The 22,525-nt window shown below is 40.4% G+C and overlaps 1 protein-coding gene across 2 annotated transcripts in view; it reads left to right on the forward strand.

Annotated features, from left to right (window-relative positions):
• CD2AP (CD2 associated protein) overlaps positions 1-22,525 on the forward strand; it is an 802,607-nt gene that overhangs the window by 36,990 nt on the left and 743,092 nt on the right. The window lies entirely within an intron of this gene.

Genomic DNA, 22,525 nt, shown 5'->3' on the forward strand with positions numbered 1-22,525 from the left:
CCACACACGAAACCATCAATATGTAGGTCATTTCTTAGTCCTACTAGTTGACGAAATAAATCCAATCCGGACAAAGCCGCTTTGAGTGTGATCCAGCTACATTCCCGCTCAGAATTTTTAACACGTAATCATTTGTATTGCCAGTTATTCTTGGGCCAGCTTTAGCCTGCAAGGCTGATTCTGAGGTAAAGTTATTGATTACCAAGCTGGGCCTGCCACAGGAGGTGTACCTCCAGTCAATCAAGCCCTTCTAGACCCTCTAGGGTTGCAAACCTGTTCTTTTGTATGGAGTAGGTGATGGGGCAAAGGCCCTCATAGGCGATGGTTTATAGAAATAATCTAATGGGAGCCAATAGATATTCGTATTGAGACTGCTGGTATCCTCTTGGGAATTTATTAAGTTGTGTACAATAGGGAGGCCATCTAAAGTTAAACGCAGTAAAATCACTGTTTATGTTTTTTCGGAGAGGTCAACCCATCCCACCTTCCTTACTATCAATATATTTTTGCTATGAGCAAGGCTAAAACTTTTATGATTACTAAACCAGTCAACACATTTGTTGCACAGTTCCTACCAAGAAATCCCTGACCAGCCCTTAGAAGTGGTACACCAGCTAAAACCGCAACAGAAGGACCGACTGCAAGTGGAAGATCCAGAGTGTCCACACTTTTTTTGCAGTCTCTCGGACTGATGGGGAACTGTTTGGATTGCTGCTGCTGTATGTCCCAATTTGCAAGTATTACAAGTAATGCTGGAGGCAGGGTCCTTCTGTAAGGGCTTTGTAGCAGTTTTACTGGCATTTCCTTTTAGGTTGTGGCTGGTAGCTGGAGCGAATCGCTGTTGTGGGTTCTGGGTGTCTTCAGTTTGGGTGGGTGGACAGCTCTTTGCGATACTATATCACATGTAGTGGGAGGTCCATAAGATACGGTTGAGGGAAAAACGCAGTCCGTGACCTTGTAAACATCCAACTCTATGGGAGGGTCGCAAATACGCCCCACGCTGGCCGTGGTGATGGTGGTGATTTAGTCTCCTAACCCCGGTCCCACACTCTGCGCTTACTGCCGTCTGGCAGCAGCAGCCTTGATGTCTTGAAAGCGCGGCATGGGCATTGAGGGCCCCCACAATCCAATAGTGCTGGTGCAGATGGGGGTAAAGGTGGGAGGCTGAGAGTAGAGCTGATAAACTGCCAGCACCACCACCGTCTGAGCTGCATCTGCACACATTGTGCTGCCCCCTTGAACTGGGGGATGCAAAAGCATGAGCCCCTGATGGGTATTCGCTAAGAACGCTTAGGGTTACTTCTTTCAGAATGTTGTATGGGTCTCTGGATATTGAGAGATCACACTAGAGTAGATAATTTTTCAGATTAAAAAAAATTATTTAATCCAAGAGTAGGATTTACGACCACGAGGAACTGGCTAGATCACAGAGATCCAGCATCTGACTAGCAGATTGCTCAGATATTCTCAGTCATCCACCAAGTTTCTTAAATGCTTTTATCAAAGATTAAAATATAAACACAGTGAAATGACTACTTTACCATGCAGTATATAGGAAATTACAGTATCCTGCAGAATTTGGAGAAATGAATTTGTAAATGTTTTGGAAGAAATGACTTTCCCCACAGCCCAGCACGAGCATTTTTATTTCAGATATCAATCAGTCCGGATTTATAAATCATGGCTAATCACCGAATAGGGTATACAGACGTTTGCAGGTCCTGGAGGCTTAATTGAACAGCCAGGGCCTTCTGAATTTCTGAAGTGAGGTGATGGTCTGGGGTTGTGTGGGGAGGCTGTTCCAGGTCTTTGCTGCGATGTGGGAGAAGGAGAGTCCTCCACTTCTGCTTCGGTAGATGTGGGGAGTATGGGCAAGTGAGAGGGAGATGGAACGTAGTTTTCTAGATGGTTGATGTAAGTTCAGGCATTGGTTAATGTAAGCGGGGCCTTGATTGGATATAGAAACCAAGAAAAAACCAAGCAAAAATAATTGTGGAAGTGAACATGGAAGTTTATGTTGAATTCTTGATCAGGAAGTTGAGCTCTGGTTGTCAAATGGCGAAGTCCTGCCTTCGCACAGTGGTTGTTTATATTAAATGATTTGTATTAAAAGTAGATTCAGGCAAATCCATCCTATGCTCCGTTGAATAAATAAATGTTTCATTAGCCATGTTCTTTCCCCTTCACTAGGTTAACCCTTCCCGTCAGCTATATAGTTGGTACTTTATTAACCTTGTGTTTTTACATAACTATTGCCTTTTTGATGACTTTTCATCCATTAGTTGTTACTGATTAAACTTGCCCTACCTTTTTGTATCTTGAGCTAATTAAACCCAGATGTCATTGGTGAGTGCTGGTGTGCTCCTACAGCAACCTGGGACTTCCCGAAGGGCATCAGCAAGCCATACTGCAGTGAGCAAAAAGAGTCACGATCCAAGGAGCTGGCACTTAGCACCCTCAGGAGGAGACATATAAATCGGGTTTATACAGAAATAGGAGAGGGATGGACCTTCCCGTTCTGATGAGTCACTTCTTGATTGAAACCTTTACATTAGAAGACTTTGGTGTAGAGCTTCAAGTTAATAACTTTTTTTATTTACACTTGATTCGTTCTTTTGATAAAGGTTGCACTCTGTAAATGCGCTTCACTGAACATATATTAACTGTACTATGTGCTCACCTCTAATGCCTTTTGTTTTATATACTGACAAATAATATTTTATGTTTCCGAGTTCCCAAAGCCTTTCCTGCCCTAGCTAACCACATTGTTCTCACTCAATGACCGCCCTTAGGTTGTTTTTTGAAAGATTTCAGTGTCAGGCCGTCAAAAAGTATAGTACTGGGATACCGCAGTATGTCCAATGCAAGCTATCCGTCCTCTGACAGAATCTGTTTTAGAGGGGCATAATTAATATTTATTAACATATGTATTTATTTCCTTAAAAATGTTCTTCTTGACCCTCCCCGAGGGACACAAAGTATGTCACAAACGCATTGTGTGATCTCTTTGTGTTAGTGATTTGCACTCTGGTGGAACAAATCGCTAGCAAATAACTAACGATAGTGGCGTTTTGCATTTGCCTTATTTTTCTTACCAAAAGTATTTAACATTTTATCTTTTCTCACACAAAGATCTTGCAATACAGTGGTAGAAAGATGCTTAATTATGTGAGTTCATGTGGCTTCACAGTTGAAAATATCCGAGAAGGCGTGGTCTCAGCACCATCAAGTTGGAAAGAGTCTATCTGCCCCAGGCTAGATATTATTGGTGGATTCACCCTTTAAAGTGGAGCTCAGCAGACACTCGTGTGGCACTCAATGTTCTCGAATGGCAGACAGGTGTTGAATCTTCTTTGTTGGGGCTTTGACGTTTATACCACTTTTACTTTCACAGGGTGTTCAACTTGAAGGATTCTGAGCATAATTCCTAAAAAAATATTCTTGAGCAATCTTTTGGGGAAGACGGTCTCCTAATAGAGGATGAGTGGAAATGTCTCCTAATTGAGTCTGATTTGAGTTTGATGTAAATAATGCTCCTCTCCTCCCACAGTGTTTCTTTTGGCGTTTGTTGAGGTAGCCATTTTCGTAGAGAATGTCTCATGTCTTTCTCTTATCCACAAGAATACTGTGACATAGTTGTAAACACAAATGTCTTGATCACCAGTAGCCACTGTTTTACAGGAGGGTCTCCATGGCCACACAGTCAGATTTGTTTCTGTCTGCCAAATCTCACAATGTAAATGTGGCTTTGAGCAAATGAGTGTTGTGAGCTTCAGTGACTTAGGAGCCATAGAGATTAGTCACACAGTGACCCACCAATCCTGACAGTTTAGCACTTGAAAACCTTGTGGAATGGTTGGCATACCCATGCCTTTACCACAGAAAGTATCTTATCAGAAAGCAGGAGTTTGTTTTTGCTGTTTAGAAAAGCTGCAAATGTTGGTGAAAATGCATTGGTGCGTTTCATAAACCTCTTTAGGTTGCAGTCTTAAGTCCACCTTTCTCCCAAGTTAGGAAGAAAGGGTAAAAGAAGTGGAAGAAAAACTTCTCAGGAGATACCAAATCTAAACTTCCCGACTTAGTTAGAAATGAGACATGGGAAGAGGGTGGAGCTTGAAGGGGAAATAGTGGACCAGTAATGAAATATAATATATTTTTAGCATGTCACTTCACACTGCACTCAGTTTCTAACGGCTTTAAACAGGAGTTATTATTACCCAAGTTAATGGTACTAAGTTATCAACCTCAGAATCAATACGGGAAGTATGCCATGCCGTGGCAATCGGATCACTGTAGCCATTTGTGGCATGTTAACTCACCTGAGCCATATTGTTCTCCTAAGTGACACATTGAAACAGGATTGCTACACATGCCCAGTGTAGGAAAAATAAGGGGGGCATACAAGTAGGAGGAGGAGGAGGAAGGCGTGTCTGCCTACAACTTTGTATACCTCATGCATCATCTCGCTCACATCCAAACTGCTCTGAGTAATATATGTAAAGAATGGGCCTTACTAAAGGGCAGTTGAGAAATGATTGTCTACTATACTTTCTACGGTACTACCAGAAAGCTATTGCACCAACCCTGTGAAACCTTCACCCTCTAATAAGGGGGTGAGGTATCCAGTTGAGGAAAAATATAGAAATCCTACACATTTTTTAAAGTGAATTGGAAGCTAATTGGCATATGGCCATTTTAACGTAATGAAAACTGGATAAACTGAGAACTGCCTCGGCACCCTCACGCATTTGTCGTTTTATCCGGTTGACAAAAAGTTAATTGAATACAATGAGGGTAGTGGGGAGTTTAAATAGGACAATATAAACCACCAAGAAAAATTGGTAATCTGATATTTCTTTATTTGGTTGCTTATAAACACAATCAGTTCAATTTCACTGTCCAATATCATTTAACATATACAAATCAATAATGAAAGGACTGAAGTCTGCCAACAAGTTCTCACAATTAAAGACTTCAGCTAACCAAAACAAATGTGTTTCACAGTACTAACCAATAATAATTTTAGCAATGAAGTAGCCAGTAGCCATTGCACTGAAGTAGCTAACAGGTTTCGCGGAATGTTGTCTCTGCTTCTTCAGGCCAAATTCTACATTCAAGATTAGATAAAGTGAAAAACACAAGCTCCCAAATTGGTCACATCTTGTCCAGAAAGTGACATGCACAAAAGTGTATACACCATCTGTTGATCCAGTCCAATGGTGTGCAGGTAAATCGGCAAAATCCAAAATGTAGGAGGCCAAATATAAGCAACTGGAAAAGTAAATTTCAAGTTGAGTTTTACATCCTGGCAAAATTGTGTGAGACCGTGCGCTCCCACATAAACATTCTTTTTTGTGAAGGAGGTATATGCAGGAACACGCAGTCTCACTCTATTTTGCTACAATGCAAATCTCACCTTGAAATCTAAGTTTCCAGTTGCCTATATTTGGCCTCCTATATTATGGATTTTGTTGATTTACCTGCACAAATTGGATACATTTGGATGGTTGTTTAGTGTTTCACTACAGGCAGAGGTTCTGTGTGTTTAGTAGTATGCCCAACTATTTTATTTCAGTGGTATCCCCATCCAGGAGCATGAGCATATACAATTCTAACAAGCATTGGAAATGCAATAGGTCTCGCAATAACGCGAGTCTGAACTATTAGCATTGTAAATGATAATGCCCTTTATTTTTGCGTTCTGGTTTTTGGAACATAAATAAAAGGCTTTGTCATTTACAAGGCCTATAGCTTAAATTTGCGTTAAAACGAGACCTATTGCATTGCAATGGTGGTGGTGCTGCTGCTGAGTTTTCTCTTATTCTGCACTCTGAATCTGCACCCACAATCTGCACTCTGAATCTGCACTCTGAATCTGCACCCACAATCTGCACCCACAATCTGCACCCTGAATCTGCACCCACAATCTGCACCCACAATCTGCACCCACAATCTGCACCCACAATCTGCACCCACAATCTGCACCCACAATCTGCACCCACAATCTGCACCCACAATCTGCACTCTGAATCTGCACTCTGAATCTGCACCCACAATCTGCACCCACAATCTGCACCCACAATCTGCACTCTGAATCTGCACTCTGAATCTGCACTCTGAATCTGCACCCACAATCTGCACCCACAATCTGCACCCACAATCTGCACCCACAATCTGCACTCTGAATCTGCACCCACAATCTGCACCCACAATCTGCACCCACAATCTGCACCCACAATCTGCGAGTTGCGTGTGTGAGTGGCGTTGCGTGTGTGAGTGGCGTTGCGTGGCTGAGTGGCGTTGCGTGGCTGAGTGGCGTTGCGTGGCTGAGTGGCGTTGCGTGGCTGAGTGGCGTTGCGTGTGTGTGTGCCGTGGCGTGGCTGAGTGGCGTTGCGTGTGTGTGTGCCGTGGCGTGGCTGAGTGGCGTTGCGTGTGTGTGTGCCGTGGCGTGGCTGAGTGGCGTGGCTGAGTGGCGTTGCGTGGCTGAGTGGCGTTGCGTGGCTGAGTGGCGTTGCGTGGCTGAGTGGCGTTGCGTGGCTGAGTGGCGTTGCGTGGATGATAGTGGGCTTGCGTGGGTGTGAGTGGCGTTGCGTGTCTGTAAGTGTTGCTGTGTGGGTGAAAGTGGCACAGAGCCTTTGATGTGGCCTGGCGCAGGAGAAATGCTGCTGCTGCTAATTAAATACAAGAGCGGCCGGGAAGCGGCCAGGAAACACAAGTACGGCCGGCCACATAATTAGGGGAGGAGAAGCCGCACAGCACACGCTGGGAGAAGCCCTTTGATGTGCTGTGCGGCCGCGATGCGCGCTCTGTGCTGGGGGAGGGCCATTAGGAACAGGAACAGATGGCCATGAAAGTGTATGGGCCAAATGCGCGTGCCTGTACGTGCACTCGAAGAAAACGCCACGGAAAAAAGCGGTGGTTTGACAATCCGTTTGAGCACTTGAATTCTCCCCCATTTCCCATTGCTTCGCAATGGTAAAGGACGAGACCTAAAAATGCATATAAAGTTATTTTTAGGGCTCGGCTGAACGCGCGGAAGCGCGTCTCCGCCGAGGCTCTTTTGTCGGCATGTGTGCTTCCCAGGAAACAATCCTGGCCGCGCGCATCGCCTTGGAGGCGATTTCTAACTGACACGCGCACGCGAACGAGCGCTGCGGCCTGGTGCTGTCTCCTGGGAAGCACACACGCATGCGCATACACATCAAGCGCCCACGCACATACATACAGAGACACCCACCCCCCCTCCGCACACATACACACACGCGCGCACACACACGAGTGCACCCCCCCTCTCCCCTGCCGTCGCACACATGCATACACACACAGGCACACACACAACGAGGGAACCGAGCCCCCCCCCCCGCCCTTTGTAACTTACCAGATCAATTCTGAGGGACTCTGTTCTCCTTCTGGCGTCGCGAGACGCTTTCACTCCGCCTTCTCTTCCGGTTACGTACGCAGCCCCGCCCCCGTCACAGGCGACTAAGCACTCCTATCCCAAGCACAGCTTCTGCGTTCACAGCCACGCAGCCCAAGCTGGCCCCAGCAGGGAAGCAGTTAAGCCAATTCTGTTAGCAGCAAAACACATCTCGCAGCCAGGCGGACAGAGCAGCGTTAATTTACAATGCTAATAGCTCTAAGTTTTGCAATGCCGAGACCGTTGCATTGTAAATGCTTGTTTTGAATTTGTTGTTACTTCTGGTTATATTCAGTAAAATTTAAAGCTGAAGAGATTCCTGGCCAAAAGACTTGTACAAGAAGGTCTTCAAAATTTATAATTCCATGTTAGGACATGAATATCTTTAGTGCCTTAGTACAAGTCACAATTTTATGGCGCTGAAAGTGAGCGCTGGTCCTTGGTTTTACTCATACTCTACCCATTTGAAATCACACATGACCTATTCATTTAGAGAACTTTTTTGGCTTGGATCTCAAAGTATGGATATTTAATCAAAAAATGTTTCAACAGTGGGATTCTGGTGCATTAAACATGATTTCTTTCTCACTGTAGGTAGTTGCAAGCCTAATCCTTAAAATGTGTGTGGAGTTTCTAATTTTTTTTAAAACTTTGTTTATTGATTTTAAATCAGTCATACAGTACATGACTGGACGACATAGTACATGTTCTCAGCCATATGATCCTGTAAAACATTAATCATGGGTGCACCTTACACATCCTCTACAAGTCTCTCCTGTCTACGCATCTCCATTTCAACAGTAGGCGACACACAAAGATCTCCCCTGTATTTATTCCACTTTGACCACTTAATGTCCCATTTTTTGGGGCATCCCCAAGCCTTGTATACCTCTGTCTCTGCCAGCATACATCTATCCATTTCCTTGACCCACAGGGTGATACGAGGCGGGTTTACACTCCCCCATCCCTTCGCCAATTCTTTCTTTGCTAGCGTGTATCCCAGCGTAGTGAATTGTTGCTCGACTTCAGTCAGGTCCGAAGCCTCCCAGATATTTAATATTCCCAACTGTGGGTTCAGTACAATAGCTTTTCCCCAGGGCTGTGCACATACGAGTCATGGCTCCCTCCCATAAGGGACGTACCATGGGGCAGAACCACAACGTGTGATAGAATGTGGCTTTCTGGCCACAACCTTTTAGACAGTGATCATCAGGCCTAGACTCTATCCTAGCTAGAACAGTCCCTGCCATGTATGATCGGTGGAGTAATCTAAGCTGAATTAGTCTAAATCTCTGGGTGATTGCCGCAGCCCGTGGGGACGTTAGCGCCAACTGCCAGTCTTCGTCCTCTATAGGTCCTATGTCGCTTTGCCACCGCTCCCTAAGCTTCAGGAAATCGTCTGGCAGGTTATTACTCAGCTTCTTGTATGTCAAAGATATTGCCTTTGAGTCGAGCGGCCCATCAAGCAAGCGATCTTCTAGAGGTGACGACTCCGGTATGTCTTTGGGAGATGGGAACGCTGTCTGTAGCGCATGCCTGATTTGTATGTATCTGTATATTTCTCCCTGTGTCATCTGATACTGCTTCTGGAGCTCACTAAAGGTCAGTATTGCCCCCTTTTTAACCAAATCCCTCCCTGTAGACACCCCGATCAGATCCCATTAATCGAATCCGGGCTGGTAGCCCAGCATTCCCAGTTTTGGAGTAAACCACAGTGGTGTGGCTAGCGAGAGAGTGCCTGTCCAACCCAACCGAGAGGTAACTGTACGTCAGATTTCTTGTGTGTGTTTGGTCTGTCCGAAGAACTTCCCCATACGTTTCCTACCTGTGGCATACAAGGCCTCCAGGTATCCAGAAAGGTCAGTTTGGTATCTATCGAGAGAGTACGCTGGGTCACATGGGGGTGGTGATCTATCCAGTGATTGACGGTCACCAGTTGGGCCGCCCAGTAGTATCGCTGTATATCAGGGAGGGCGATGCCCCCATCGTACCAGCTTTTTGTCAGTTTCTGCCTTGCAATCCTAGGGGCCCTACCATCCCATAGCAGCGTGCAGACCTCTCCATTAACAGCTGTGAAGTACGAGCCCGGGTCTCTGTGAGGACAGTTTAGTAGCACATCTTGAAAGCGAGGAAGAGCCAGCATCTTGAAGAGTGCCGCCCTCCCCACCAGTGTCCAGGGCAAGGTCCGCCAGTGCTTCACGTCCGCCTGCAATCTAGCCAAAGGTGGGGCCAGGTTAGAACTATAAAAACAGGCTGGGTCCGAAGTGATAAAAATCCCCAAGTAGAGAAACCTTCCTTGGCGACTGTTATCGCACAGTCTGTCGGGAGGCGAGGCACATCGCCTCTCCGCATAAACAACACTGACTTGTGCCAATTAATTGCCAAATTTGCCAAAATTCGTAAAGATATCCAACACCACCCTGATCGATCTGTATGGTGATGCTAGGTAGAGCAGAATGTCGTCTGCATATAGTGATATGCGGTCTTCAACTCCGGTTGCCCAGCGCATTCCACGCACCATCACGTCTCTACGCACCCAGGCCGCAAGTGACTCCAGTATGAGGGCAAAGATTGGAGTTTCTAATTTTTGTTGTGTGTGGCTTGGTCTTACTGCTTCAGTGGAGCTTCGATACAGATCGACCGACTCGAAGGTGCAGTTGTTATTAATGGCCGGTGGTATTCTACCATCAAATTGATGCAAATGAAAAAAGTATTACTTGTTTAAGTAACTGTTGAATGATAGTCCCAGACAGTGCATCCTGTCTTGAAGAGCGAACTGTAAATAAAACACACTTTGCTAGCCAGTTGTTAGATCAGGCAAACAATTTTAATGATTAAAAGCACGAATAAAGAGTGGGCTGGAAAATGTAACTTTTACAAGTCTTGCAGCTACTAAAGGCTGTCCTGTGGGTATTTCGACCATGATGAATTTGGGAAGCCTCCGGCTTGGTTTATTAGGACCTGTACCTATAAGCGAATGCTACTCAGAAAGGTGCTCCACTCACATGAGTAAAATGTATGTAAGCAGATTGAATGCGTGTAGAATTTAATTGATCTACCTCACCTTCATCTTATTGGACTTCGGATTCATTAGGGCTCACTCAAAGATCTATCTAATAAAGGGGTGATTACCATTTCCACATTCTCATTCTGGATCTTAGAGCCATCTTCCTGGCTGAGGTAGTACTTTCCATGCGTTGAAGAAAAGGTGCATTTGATTTATGGTGTTCAAACCACTCTAGTGTCTACCACCAGAAGCAAGCTCATACTGAGCCAGTTTGCTACATTGTACCAGAACTTTGGAACAGTGTGCTGATCTAGAATATTATGTTGTGCATTTAGTGTACGTGATTGTTGGAAGTGGGATACTGAGCAGACATTTAATGCAGTATGCGAGCTGCCCATGTATCGAGGTGCATGCTTAAGGAATAGCATAATGTGGTCTGGTTCAGCCTTAACACTTACCCAGTCAACATGATTTTTAGATGCAGACTGAACTCATGCTTGAGAAGGGATAGAGACTCAACTGGTTGACTTTAACTCAACAAAGACGAGTCTGTTGACATGATCGCTAGCGATTCAAGCACTCGGATGCTGAACCCCTTCCATGGGGCAGACATTTATGTCTGTAATTTGTCCTGTCTTGGTCGATTTGCCCTGCCTCTGCCTCACTTTTTTTCCCCCAGAGTTTTATGAACCGCAAACTTGACCTAGAAGGTATTGGGTATCAGATCGCTTTACACGAGCACCAGTTACATTACACAAGGACACATACGTTTTTGTTAGACATGTGGAGATTTTGTGATTTGCCCAGAATCACAGGATGTTGAGCGACATTGCCGAGACTCTAACCCGGTTCCCCAGATTTGAGGTCGACATTAGACCACATCCTCTCCCCCACTTAAACTTGTAAGAAACTTCCTCCCAGAGAAACAGCGTTATTCTGCTTCTACTTCCACGCCGGTGTTTACCCTTATTTCAGCAGCAGCTGCTGCCATTCAGCTGCTTGGACTTTGGAACCATTACTTGCTTTTCTTCGTTTGTCCCTTGGGAGAATTGAACAGAAATATTGTATTATTTGTACTGCCTGTCTAGCGGCCTGGACCTAGTTGAGTTCAGCTGATGTTCTATGTAGAGGCTTTTTCTGTGAATTTACCCTCTATTTAAAGAATTAAGCTGCTATGCTATGTTTTCCATACATTCCATCCTTTGTCAACATAAATCTACAGATGACTCGAGGAACTCCTGATCCAGCGGGCTATAGAAAATATATCATAAACTACGCTACCCAACTTCATAACCTATAAACAAAATTCTATACTAAATATGGACCCATTTATGAACCCGATATATTTTTGGGCCTACTGAATCAGGTGGTCAGAATAAATCTATATACACATTATCTACACATTATATACATATTTATACATTTGCAGAAAGAATATTGTCATTAGAATAAAACCCAACCATTTAAACGACCACCATAGGCGACGTGATCTAGCTAATGGTAACCTACACTTCTGAATAACCAAGACCAGCTTGTTTGTCAAAAGTAAGATTTTATTTTCTAAATTATGGTATATAAGTTGTAAGTTTTATAAATGAATTTTATTAGCAATAAAGCAAGCATGATGGTAAGAAATATGGAAAAACACAATTTAAGCAATTGAATCAAATTTAAAGAGATTATATAAAGTTTAACATTTCTAAAACCTATTTCCCTATCTGAGCTAAATAGACAGAAATTAAAGTAAAGTTCTTTGAGGATTCTTACGTGCTCCACGCAAAGTCCAGCAGCACATCACCCTCATCGGAAAGTCAGAAAGCAGCAGCCAGCCCAACCCTAAGGGCATGACTTTTTATACCTTTCTACGCTAACTAAACTAGCAAAGGAAAGTTTTCAGAAATCTACGACGTCCCATTGGTTGAGAGTGACAAGTGACATGTCACCCGATTCTTAAAAAGTTCCACAAAATCATGTCTTACAAAGACCATTGTCTCTTCCACGTGAAGCCAGAGGCTTCCTGCGATTGCAACTTTGTATTAAGTCATCCTCGCAGCTTCCATAGTCTTACAGCACGACTTCCGCGGATGCCAAGTTAAGGACTGACAAAAAGTTCACTTTCGACCTTGGCCATGTCCGACAGAATGATGTCAGCTCATCAGTTTTTGCTTTGTGAATGCAGCTTCAATAAACGTTTTAATTCAGAATGGGCGTCTCATGACTTTCTGCAGAAATATGGATCAGCTCTTTTTCTGTGGCTCAAATAGCTAGGCCTCAAAAGCAGGCAACTTATGGTTTCTAGTATAAATCAAACACAAGAAAAGTATTAATGTAAGAAATAAAGTATAATCTGTATCCACCCCATGGTTTACTAATTAATTAACCCACCCTATTAATCAAAATGTTACCTAGCCATTGCAAACAAATAAAGCAGCGTTTATATTTACCAGTCTCCGTTTTTCAATGAGACCCATATGCACCTAGAATAGTAGAAATGACATTACACAGACAAGGAAAAGCAAAACAAGCACATGCTTATTTAAGTTTGCAGCAGTTAGTAATGACAAAAACGAAAACAATAAATTATTTTATTATTTTGCACGAACAAAAAGATGCAACATTTATGCACGTTTATGAGCACACATGTTAGTCCCCCCACGTGTAAAGTTTAATCTAGGTTGTATTAGCACGACATATCACAAATCATTAATAATTTTATTCATGTTATGGAAATATGACTTTGCGAGTTTAAACAAAATTTTGTTTTCTATCTCGCTCCATCAACTCCCTCATCTGGTGATTAACAAATCACCACACCAGCACTCAAAATTTTGGTAAATTAAATTTTTAAGAAATCGATTCAAATTCATTTGTATTAGTAAACCTAAAAGTCTGTTTCAGCATAATCTTTGCAATTAACATGACGCTCTCTATGTAACTCCTGTAACTCGATCTCCCTTTCCTCTTCTTTTCTGAGTTTATAGATTCTCTTCTTTTCCTTCAAGTGTTTCTTTCTTTTATGTAACAAACAACCTACTTTAGTCAAAATAAAAATGAATACTATTATAATCAAAGGTGCCAGAATCTTGCCAAGAATTGAACTTCCGATATTATGAAACCAGTTTTTAATAGCTTGAAACCTTTTTGAAAGTTTCCCAGTAAAATCTTCTTCTTCTAAAGGAATTATTTCTGAATGCATTTGTGTAATATTCTTAATATACATTTCAATATTCTTACTTTCATCAGGAATATATGTACAGCAATGTTGGACATGTAAAATGCCACAGACTCCTCCTTCTTTTGCTAGGAGTATGTCTAAAGCAAGACGATCTTGAATTACCATGGATCTAATAGCAATAACTTCAACATTCACTAATTGAAATCCATCAGCAGTGTCAGTTGATAATCTATCAACTATAGTGGACAATTTTCTGATTCTCCCTGCATTTAGGGTTATACCAACAAAAGGTATTACAGCTTGGAAAATATCTCCCAGAACTTCAGTAAAAGTTTCTCTTTTAGCTCTATTTACATAATTATGAATTTTAAACAATCCTTCTGAATCTCTGTCAACATGAAACACTTTAGGAAAAACAATTCCCACATAACAAGTTCCATACCAATGGTCTGGAAGGTTATAGTAAGCTTTGTCACCACAAACAAAATAAATTCCAGGGAAGATAGGATCTTTTCCACCTTTAAATCCCCAACCTCCCATAATCTGATAAGTATCTTCACAGTTACTTGCACCTACAAAATAATTATCAAAAAGCGTATTATCTCTTCTAATGCAAAGCTTTCCACTAACAGGTTTGTCTATGTGAATTGCAATATTTTCAAGCATTTTGCCATTTAATTTCTCATCCTCTTTTTGCCAGAAGGATGACTTAGTCTGCTTGACTAATTCATTTCTCTTATAAATTGCTCTTCTCTCCTCAACCATATTCAAAAATTTCTTTCCTTCAGCACTTAATTTACATGTTAGATTATTCTTATAAGCATACTCATAAGTGAGTTCGTTAGTAACAAGGAAATATTCTCTCAATTGTTTAGCTTTCTTATGCTTATTTAAAGCATTATCAATTTTAACATTAGCAAAAATTTCATCATAATTTGAATAGTAATATTCTAAACGACCAGTTTGATAAAATAAACTAGTTAATACACTACATGTAACAGCATAAGTGAGAGGAAGCATATTATATGTTACTCCCTCTGAAACAGAAGCGGGTAATTTAACGCATACATAACAATCCTTTGCATCCATTACCTTTACATATTCACTCAAAAGCTTTGTGAATGTATTGCTTGAAAAATCACCTATTGATTTATCTTGATGAAGGTTAGGCTGATGATCAATAACTTTTGCAGATGCACTATGTTTAGTTTGGCTAACCAGAGCTTTGCTTGTTATGTTAACTTTGTGTAATTCTCTATTCATTTCTAAAGGTATAATCACAGCTAGTACCAACCAGAGCAGAACTAAAATGAGCAGACATACCAGAGTCATCTTACAGCATCTTTTAAAAACAGAACATCTTGAAGTGCTCTCCTTAACGTAAGGCATTTTTAGGTTAGTTTTAGCCTCAAAAAAAAATAAATTTTAAAATTTATATACACCCCCCTTTTAAAATATATTTTTCTTTTATAACCCTAAACAAGATTTCTTCGACCTTATGTCATACATAAGTTTTCTTCTACTAAACAGTTTTTCTTCGACCTTGTGTCAACTAACAGGATTTCTTCAGCCTTTTGCCAATTTAATAATTTTGTACTTCAATCATTGTCACTAATTTCTTGGATTTCGTTTTCTTCTTCACTACTATCATATATGTCTATAACAGGTGGAATTACCAAGTAAGTCCACTCAGGAGACTTGTATTTCTGGTTTGGTCTAATTATTCTCTTTCCTTTTCTCGATATCACCTCAATCTTTCTTCCAACTCCAACTTCTTTTCCAGGACTCTTTTGACTACTTATTTCTTCAACTTGTTCTATTGGCTTTTTGATTAATCTCACTCTCAATCTTCCACCAGGCCAGAAGTCTGCTTTTCTCACGTACTTTTTCTTTGGTTCAGAATTATTTGATTCTGACTTCCAAGTCCTTTTCTTTCCGTTTTCACTTCCACCTTCCACGTCACTTTCTTCAGTTTCGTAGTCTGAAATTTCAATTGACTCAGGAACTTCTCTATTCGGCAATTTCACTCCTTCAGGAACTTCACTTTGTCTTCCATCACTGGTACTCGGTAATTCGTTCTCCTCCTCTTCTTCAATTACCTCTAGCTTCCCAGATTTCGGATTTTTGTTCCTTACTTCAGAGCTTGTTCTCTGCCTTTCGATACTCTCCTGGTCTGAAACTTCTTTTGGTTCAGCTTCTTTGTCTTCAATATAGACAACCGAATCCTCTGTTATCTTTCCTTTTAGCAGATTCTCTTCACCTTCAGAATCTATTTCAATTATTTCTAAGTCTTTTCTTGTCAGATTTCCATTCACTGGCACAGTTTCCAGATGTCGACTTTCTTGTCGATCTTCAGAATCTGGAATTACTTCACCTTCTGTTCTGTCTTCTGCTTCAGAATCAGAATCATCTGTGGTATCACTTTCAACATCAGAATTCTCAGGAGTTGGTATTGGAATAGTATGACTTGGATGAATCCAGCGCTTCAATCCTCTGCACTTTACAGCATTAGTAGTGATCAATATTACCTGCCTAGGTTTCTGCCATCTAGGAGATAGACAATTCCTCCTCCGATGTACTTTCGTTCTGACCCAGTCTCCAGGTCTCAGATCATGTGTCAAAACTTTGTCATTTGATTGAGCTTCAGTTCCCACCTGATTAGACACAGAAGTTACCATATCAGATAACCTTTTACAGTAATCCAAAATTGCACTGTCATTTATGCTCAACAGTTTACCTACAGGTACAAAAGCTTGCCTCATAACTCTTCCCATTAAAATTTCATGAGGACTCAAACCTGTCTTTTTATCTGGTGTACTTCTTAATGACATTAAAACAAGTGGAAGAGCATCAGTCCACTTAACACCTGTCTCAAGACACATTTTTCCAATTCTGTTTTTGATAGTTCCATTTATTTGTTCAACTACACCTGATGCCTCTGGTCTGTATGCACAGTGTATTTTCTGCTCAATGCTCATAGCTTCACAAATTAATTTCAACAGTTTGTTATCAAAATGGCTTCCTCCATCACTCTCAATAGTGACTGGAAAACCGTACCTTGGGATGATTTCTCTGAGCATTAGTTTTGCTACTGTAATTGAATCACAATGTCGTGTAGGGAAAGCCTCTACCCACCTTGAGAATAAGCATACAATTACAAGTACATATTTCAAACAGTTGTGTAAAGGCATTTCAATGAAATCTATTTGTAACCTAGTAAAGGGACCACCCTCTCGACCAATTATTCCTGTCCCCACCACTGATTTTCTGTTTGGATTCATTTGTTGGCATGACAAACACCTTTGACAAAAAGATTCTGCAATGGTTCTAAATTTGGTATTGAACCATGTTTCTCTAAAAAGTCTGACCATAGAATCTCTTCCTAAATGTGCAGGACCATGATATAATCTGGCCATGTCAGAAATCAAACAATTTGGTAAAACTACTCTGCCATCTTTGTAAACCCACACTCCATCTTCATCACGTGGTCTACAATCTGATCTTAACCATAGGTCTTTTTCTTCATCATCTGCTTCGTTTTGTAAATCTCTAATCTCATTCCATGTTTCTACAACAGTTGTTAGCATTAATGAATTTGAATCAGTTTCTGTACTTCTATTCCGATTGTAAGAATAATTTTTTCTTGCGCAGTACTTTGCTGTTTCGTCTGCGAAAGCATTTCCCTTGGAAATATAATCAGTTCCTCTAGTGTGTGCTGCACACTTGACTATGGCAATTTCTTTTGGCAATTGTATTGCTTCAATTAATCTTCTAATGAAAACTGCATTTTTAATTGGTGATCCTGTTGATGTCATATATCCTCTCTGTGACCAGAGTTGTCCATAATCATGCACAACTCCGTACCCATACTGACTATCAGTAATGATGGTAACTCTAATATCCTTTGATATTTCACATGCACGAATTAAAGCAATCAATTCAGCCACTTGTGCTGAACGAACTCCTTCAAGACATGATGCTTCTTCAACATCTTCAACTGTACAAACTGAGTATGAAGCTTTCAAGACACCACCTTCGGATCTTAAGCATGAGCCATCTACAAAGTAGACAAAATCCGATTCAGGCAAAGGTCTGTCTTTGATGTCTTTTCTGGGTTTAGTGCAGAATTCCATGACATCTAAACATTCATGTTCTGTCTCTATGTCATTAACAATTTCGGAATCAGGCAGTAATGTAGAAGGATTCAGATTCAAACATCTTGAAATCGAAACATTATCTGCTCCTAGTATGATTTTCTCATACTTTGTCAATCTACTACTTGTTAAATGTTGAGTCTTACCTCTTGTCAGTAATATTTCAACTGAATGAGGCACAAAAACTTTCACAGGAAATCCCATTATGATTCCTTCACTTTGTTCAAGGCTGATACTTGTAGCTGCGACTGCTTTCAAACAACCTGGTAATGCTTTTGCAATTGGATCAAGAACTGCAGAGAAGTATGCAATAGGTTTCTTTAAATTTCCATGTCTCTGAATTAACACAGATAATGCACATCCTTCTCTCTCACTGCAATACAGTTCAAAATCTTTCTCATAATTTGGCATACCCAAAGCAGGAGCTTGGCATAAGCTCTTTTTCAGGTTCTCAAAAGATTCCATCTCAGCATCATTGAGAATAATTGGATCCTTTACATCTGATTTGGTCAGTCTTTGTAGTGGTTTTGCAATTACTGAAAATCCACTTATCCATTGTCGACAGTAACCTACCATTCCCAGGAACATTCTGACCTGTCTTTGTGTTCTTGGCGGTAACATTGCTTGAATCATTTTTATTCTCTCTATTGTTACTTGTCTTTTTCCCTTTGCAATTCTGTGACCAAGATATTTTACTTCTTGTTTGCAAAACTGTAGTTTTGCTGGGGACACTTTATGTCCTTCTTCTGCAAGGCGATTTAACAGAATTATTGTGTCTGTTACACAATTTTCTCTTGTCTTTGCAGCTATTAACAAATCATCAATATACTGCACCATCGTAGACCTACCTGGTAAGTCTAAATCTTCTAATGATCTTTTTAACAATTCATTAAAGATTGAAGGACTTTCTGTATAGCCCTGAGGGATTCTTGTCCATCCAAGGGTCTTACCTTGGAATCTGAAAGCAAAGATTTCATAACTGTCTGGATGTAAGGGAACAGTAAAGAATGCATTGCAAAGGTCAATGACTGAGTACCATTCAGCATCATGTGGAATCTGAAATAGAATTACTGCTGGATTTGGAACCACAGGACAACATGGAATGACAATTTGATTAACCTTTCTCAAATCTTGTACGATCCTAAATGTTCCGTTAGCCTTTTTAACTCCCATAATTGGTGAATTACAAGAGCTACTCTTCATTTCTTTTAATACACCTTGCTTGATTAACTTTTCAATTATAGGTGTAATACCTTCAATTGTTTCTGTTTTCATTTTATACTGTGGAGTATTTGGAAATTCTATTCCCTGTTTCAATGCAATTTTTACAGGATCTACATTTTTCATTAGACCCATCTCATTTCCAGTAAAATCCCATATTTCAGATTTCACTGTTTCTTTTAGCTCTTCAGGTAAATCCTTTTCTTCAAATGCAGGAAACAATTTTGTTTCTTCTGCTTCTATCATCATCATTGTCATTCTGTACAAACCATCTTCCTCCATAGTTTGTAATTCAACTCCTTCAGGAGAACAATATATTCTGCAATTCATTTTACATAGGATGTCTCTGCCTAATAGATTTACTGGACTACTGTTACAAACCACAAATCTGTGTTTGTCTCTGTAATTTCCAATTTCGACTGGAACTGGATCAGTTAAGTCTGTTTTAATTTGCTGATTACTTACTCCCACAACTTGGATGGTATCCCCAGAGAGAGGTAGGTTTTCAATTTCCACTGATCTAACAGTAGAACGGGTAGCACCAGTGTCCACTAGAAAAGTGATGTCTACATCATTAACTTTCCCGTTTACATAAGGACCAGACTGGTCAACCTCAAGAGTGGCTCCAACAACACACTCTTCCTCCTCTCTCGGGCACCGTCAGCAATAATCATCAGAATCACTGTCTTGACTTTCTGTTAATAAAAATTGTTGTGAAGCATTTTGCATTTGAACCTTTTGCTGCTTTTGCTGTTTTTGTGGTTTTATTACCTGTTCACATCCCTGAAATCCCACGTTTGGATTATATTTTTGAACTCCCCCACAATTCGGAAAAGGTGGTTGTGGCAATTGGTCTTGACGATTATTCACCTGTTGTTGTTGCTGTTGTTGTAACTGTCGCTGAATATTAAATTCATTTAACCCCTGTTGCATCTGTAGCTGTTGCTGCACGTTAACACCATTCTGCATCTGTGGATTCAATAAGGGATTCTTTGAGTTTCTAGGAGGATGAGGACACTCGTCCCTCCAATGTCCAATTTCGCCACAATTAAAACAAGGTAATCTTTGTTTCAGTTCTTCTATCTTTGGGCTAAATTTCTTTGGGAAATTATTATTACCTTTAAACTTTCCTTGTATCTGGTTTGTATTTCCAGTTTGAACAAAATTAGTGTTCTTGTTTCCCATGCTGGCAATCTGTTGCTCAGCCACCTTTACCTGAGCCCACATGGCTTTCTCCTTCAGCTTCTTCTGTTTTACTTCTAATTCATCGCTACAATATTTTGCTTTTCTTAGAATATCATCTACAGATAGTGCTTGCCATCCGACAATACTAGTTCTGATCATTTCTCCAATTTCAGGTTTTAGTCCATAAACAAATCTATAGATAAAATGACTCATGTCTTTTTCATCTAATTTTTCATAACCACTGTATTGTTTAAAGATTAACAATAGTCTTTCATAAAATGAATGAACTGATTCTTTTGTTTCCTGTTCTGTTCTTTCTATTTTAACCCAATCAACTTCTTTGGGTGGAATTTTGTTTTTCATCCAAACAATTACTTTTTCGTAAAAATCCATTACAAGTGGATTTGGGGCACCTGTTTCTTTAATTCTTTCAGGTTCTGCTTTTGGCCAACTAATAGATATTTTACATTCTGTCCAAAGATCAGATGGGACTACAATGTCAAAAAATCCATCTAAATCAATCCACAGAACTTTTGACACTTTGATAAATCTATCGACTTGCCTGTACCACTCAACAGGTTTCTCTCTTAATTTTGGAAAGTCATTTGTGAATAACAGAATGTCCTGTCTTGACCATGGGACATGAACATATCCTCCACCTGCAACTTCTCTCATTGGAAATTGTTTTGACAATTTTTCCAATCTTTCATCTTCCTTTCTTTTGGTCCATTTCACTCTCCATTTGTTCAGTTCTCCTAACTTTTTGATATAGACAATCAAATCTTTAATGTGAACTATTCTTCCCATTGAGTTCAAACTCTCAATGTCACTTTCTGAAAAATCTAATCTGTAATGCTTTGCAAAATTCTTTTGTTTACTTACATCGATTTCAAGTTCTGCAGCTAGATCCTCTAATTGATCATATTTATTTTTCGTTTTCCACTGAATACTTTTGCAAATGAATAGTAGTTCATCATCCCGATAGTAATTTAAACTATCTGGGCCAATTGTTCCAATTATTAATTCTTCAATATTAGCTTTTAATTTGGCCACATCAAGTTTTGGTGTGGTTACCCTGATTTCAGGACTTCCTACATCTGACATAGCACCCATAGGTGTTTTTGGAGATAAATCCTCATTAAATGTTAAATCAGGCATTCTCGATCTAGAAGTGTTTAATTCAGTCAAGTCTGAATTAAATTTTTCAGCAGACTTTTGAATTTCTGTATTTAAAGGAATAGTTAATCCGGTTTTGTTTGTATCTCTTTGATCAAATACAGGCTGAACAGGACCTATTGTTACTGGAACTGTGACAGCTTCCATGCCTTTTGTCATTCTTTTAATTAATTCTTCTTTAGACCTTAAATATTCATTATAATCAACATCATCAACATTTCTTGTCTCTCTTGCATAATCTTTTGGAGGTTCCCTTGCTCTTGGAGTCATTGAAAAATGTCTACCTTCATTTCGAGCATTCTCAAATTCTGATCTTCTAGGAGTTTCAGTGATTTCACTATTATTTGGGTAAAGTTTAGGAGCTTCGCTTATTGGAGGTGCACTCGGTGAAGTTTCAGTAGAAACCACCGGAGTAGACCATGATCTTGGAGGTCTCAAAGGCTGGTTAGGCTGTTTCTTTCTAGCAGTTGTATATATTTCTTCCATAACTGCATCCTCAGATTCACTTTCCATAGATTTCCCTGTTGGAGAACCCATTACCATTTCATGAATTAAATACAATCCTTCACTCATGTTTCCCTGTCTCCACATTCGCAATCTATCTTCATGAGTTTCTCTTTTCCATGATGGATTTTTAGAAGGTCTTTTAATTCCACTAGCTTCTCTTTGTAACTGATACATCTCATCTTCCCACTCAACTAAAGCTTCAAATTGAGTTGGTCTCGGTTTTGGAACAAGAGCATTCATTTTTTCTCGTAAGTTTCTTAAAACTCTTACATTAAATGAACCATCATCAGGCCAAGCCAAAACACCATCGTTTTTAGTATAACGTTTCCAACTGTCGAACCATAAGACAGTATGATATCCGTATTCACCTTCCATGTATGCTGCAGGTGTTTTATACTTATGAAGTAGTTTACCACCTCGCGTTTCGATTTTCTTATCAGGTGAAAATAAATTCTTAAATTTCTGAAATAATGTTGTCTTTTTCTCAGCATATTTAAAATGATAACTCATTTTTAAGAGTTAAATTTAATTCACAAATTCGTTCGTAAAATATTTCCGGGATGTTCCGCAAAACAACCAATCCGTGCGCGAAACACACCAATAAGCCAATGGCAGTTGAGCTGCGTCACTTTTCAGCTCGACCAATAAATTTGGAGATTTTCCGAAAGACCAATCAGCTCACA

The sequence above is a fragment of the Lissotriton helveticus genome, chromosome 6, assembly GCF_964261635.1.
Source record: "Lissotriton helveticus chromosome 6, aLisHel1.1, whole genome shotgun sequence".
Taxonomy (NCBI): domain Eukaryota; kingdom Metazoa; phylum Chordata; class Amphibia; order Caudata; family Salamandridae; genus Lissotriton; species Lissotriton helveticus.